Source organism: Pseudophryne corroboree, unplaced genomic scaffold, assembly GCF_028390025.1.
Source record: "Pseudophryne corroboree isolate aPseCor3 unplaced genomic scaffold, aPseCor3.hap2 scaffold_584, whole genome shotgun sequence".
In the NCBI taxonomy this organism is placed as follows: domain Eukaryota; kingdom Metazoa; phylum Chordata; class Amphibia; order Anura; family Myobatrachidae; genus Pseudophryne; species Pseudophryne corroboree.
In genome coordinates, this window is record NW_026970183.1 from 305,784 (window position 1) to 309,908 (window position 4,125).

The window sequence follows — 4,125 nt, forward strand, 5'->3', positions numbered from 1 at the left end:
TTAGGCGTTGGACCCTAAGCACGGTATTTGTGTATTTCTTATAGTGTTAAGTATTCTCAGAGCGTCGGTGACGCTCGAACAGCTTTTGAGTTAATAAGGTTATACAGTGTTGCATTTACACCCTATCTCTACACTAAGGTTTTACAGCAAATTACATTGTTTGTGGTTTAGACATAAAGGTTTAACATTGTGAGCGTCGGCGCCGCTCGTGATCTCCTCGTGGTCTCGAGCGTCCGCTACGCTGATAGCGTAGCATTACGGTAGTCGCTCACCTATAAGTGTGCCCGATACCAACAGCGTATTCTCGTGAGCGTCTGTATCGCTTGAGCAGCCCGCTCCCGATACAGCGTCCGTTACGCTATAGCGAACCATTACGTTAGTCAGCAGCCAATAGCGTGCCTGCCTGTGATCTCTTGGCCGTGAGCGAACGTGACGCTTGAGCGTCTCGACCACGGCTAAGCGATTGTTACGCAACGAGCGTACCCTTACGGTACTCCATACGCAAATAGCGTACAGTGTTCTTAGACCTCACAAAGGGTTTTAAATAAGATAAATATTTAGCTTTATCAATTGGCGGCTCGTCCTGTCCTTCACATATCTCTGCTAGGTAATTTCAGCAGACATTATCCATCAGCAAAGGGCGGGAGATCATATTCTTCGCAGTGCTGACGGGATAAGCGTCTGTTTCGCTTAGTAAAGGGTGCTGAAGGAATCCGGGAACCGGAGGTAAGAACAACACACTAGTGTCTTTTAAAACTGTTTATTTCTATCTTGCGTACGCACACACGCATATCTGCATTTCTTTTTCATTCATGTATTTTCATATATCACTCTCCTGTTTGCCATTTTATAATTGATAAAACGTGCTAAGAGAGATTTGTCGCTATTTCATAGTTAAAGTGTAAAAGTAATGCGTTAAGGGATAAAGTGTAAAGCACACACGCAGCTCTACCTAAAGGTAAAAGGAGAGATTGGTGTGTTGCACGGTAGACGACTGAGGATCATCTACATTGATAAAACGTGTTAGTTGTGTTACGGTGGACATTGGTTTTGTATACACGTGTCTCTAACAAAAGGCTGAGACTCGCGTACGCAAAGGCCGACGCACGCAGCGTAAATTATGCAACGGAGCGTCTGGGTACGCCCTCGTAACATAAATCACACGATAGTGTTGATTTTTAAATAGCACAATAAGCGATAAATAGCGCAATAAGCGATAAATATCGCAACAGGCGATAAATAGCGCAACAAGCGATAAATAGCGCAACAGGCGATAAATAGCGCAAATCTATTTTAAATCCGAAATTTAAATTAACAGATCCTTCTCCAAATTTACAACACATCTGGTCTAAAGAAAAATTTCTGCGCAGAAATAGAAATAGAAACAAAAGTGTGTATGTGGTGAGTGAGTGTTTGTTTTTACAATTTTGGGGATTGAACCACAGAAATCATCGAGTTCTCGTGAAGTACATACGTGTAAGTGACATACGTGGTGGCTAGGGAGGCATCTCTGGTTAAACATAAAATTTGAGCATTAGAGTGTAGCAGACCAGGAGGTCATACTGTAACAGACCAGGAGGTCAGACCAGGAGGTCGCATAACAGACCAGGAGGTCCAAGTACAGCAGACAAGGAAGTCCGCTATAGAGACAAGGCACAACACCAAGAAGGGTTGGTGCGACACCCATATAGGCCATAAAAAGCTCAGGCTGAAGGAATTCGCAGCTGCTGAATGTCGATTCCACTGGTCGCTCCGTACATAAGATTAGTTGCTTATGTGCTGAACGATTGTACCGCACGTAATTGTGTGCATTAAGTTAGTCTGACCAGTACCATTTGTGTACAAACCCGGTCATAAAACTATTTGTACATTCTGACGTTATTTGTGTAATTTTTTATTTTCTGAAGGGAAGTTCGCTGGTCACTCAGGAATTGTCCAACAACCAATAGTTACTGGAAAGAGTAAGTGTTCTTCGGATATCTCTCGCATGTTCCAGTAAATAGAGGTTCATAGGGGCCCTGGGTCGAGTACGCCAGCGCTATATCAGTGTGTGGGCGTATTGGTCGGCGTGGGCGAGTGAGTGAGGTGCTCGGTAAACTTCACCGTCAACCTATCTTTTAATATTTTGGTTTTTTGTAAGGGTTCGCAGAAGACCCTGAGATAAAGGTCAGAGGTAGAGCAAGCAACACCTGCAAATTATGGGGGCCAGTTGTTCAGGAAGGGGGCGATCAACCTCGGTTCGGGTTGATTCAGTAAACCGACCAGTCGGGTCGGCAAGGTATGTAATGTGTGAAAAATATGGTTTACATACAGAAATTTTATGTGATGAATGGGAGAGAATGACAGTACATGACGGGGAGAAATTCCCAAGAGTAGGTAGCTTCAGCCCAGAAGTGTTAATGAATTTAAGGAGGAGGATATGTCTCATTAAATCAACAAAGAGACGAATCCAACATTATGATTATTTGCAGCTATGGCAACAGGAGGGTGAAATACAGAGAGGATTGGCTCTGGCGGCGGGATCTGGCCCTATCAGGAAACTGATAGCCACGGCCCCGCCGCCACCATACATATCAGGAGAGAAATTGGTTGCGGAGAATGACGCATCAGGGGGTAACAAACAGGCACTTAGCAACTGTATAAATGTTAAGGATAATGTTAATAAGTTAACCAATGCAAGCATTAACCCGTGCAAGTTGTACCCTGTTTTGAACTTTCCCCAGGAGTGTGATCAAGAGGACGAATCGGCAACAATATCGGCGCTCTCTCTAGCAGCCACTATATCAGAAACGACAGTAGGCACGGCCCAACCCATAAGATTAGTAACAAAGCCCCCTAGCGGAGGGACAGGTGAGGTCGTATCAACGGGTAAGTACGGCACCTTACACTATGCTGAAACCATTTCACCACAGGCTGTAGAATCTACACAGAATGATGTTAGTAGACTTAATCCTGTTAGGGTAATAGCTGTTCCAAATGGGAAAACTGACACATCAGGAGTCACTCCTATCAGGAACATTGCCATGTATATCCCATTTTCCAGAATGGAATTAAGGACCATAGTGTCTGAATTCCCTGACCCCAGAAAATACTTAGTTGCTAGCCAAAAATACATCAGAGACCTAGGAAACACTTTAGAGCCCAATAACAAAGACTGGCAGATATTGCTGAGGGCATGTTTACCCTCCAATGTCGACTCAGCTCAATTTTTAGCTGACTGTGGATTGGATCTGGATGTACCTCTTACAGATGTGTACAACAAAGATAACGTAAAAAGAATAAATTTACAGTTAAAGGAGTATTTCCCAGCTGTAGCCAAATGGAATAGAATTTTTTCCATTAAACAAAAAGAGACAGAAACAGCTGCTGATTATTTTCACCGGGCATTATTAGAAATGGCAAAGTACACTGGCATAGAGGACATTAGGACCAATGCAAACCATCAAGAAGTAGCAGTATCTGTGCTAATGGATGGTTTAAAAGAAGCATTAAAGACAAGGGTACAGACCACGCAACCATGTTGGCGAGGTCTGTCAGTGGCTACTTTGAGAGAGGCTGCTATTGATCACGACCGGAATATCACCAGACACAGGGAGTCGCAAGGTGATAAGTTAATGTCAGTAAGTATACAGGCCCTGACCACAAAACAGCCTGTGTTTATATCACCAAACCCTGTGGGTAAGTCAAATGTGGTAACATGTTATTTTTGTCATAAACAGGGACACATAGCACGAGACTGTAGAGCGAAAAATTCGCAAAGATCTTACCAACCCCCTAGACAACGACACGACACACGACATTGGGAGCAAGGTCCGCAGAGACGGAGTTATGAGCCACATGCAGGAGAAACAAAAAGATACCCCCCGAACAGAGACTGGCAAACTCCTGGCAGTTCCCATTTAACCCCTTCACAAGTAGTTGCTGCCAGCGGGATTCAGGGAGGTCACCATACCCAATAGGGGTGTAGCCATACCTGTAATCTGCAGCCAGTAAAATTGATTGCAAGCCTTGGGAGTGAACCTGAAATTGCAATCAATGTAGCTGGTAAATCATTAAACTTTCTTGTAGACACAGGGGCGGCCAAATCAGTGATAAATTCGACAGTGGGCATGAGAACCACTGGTA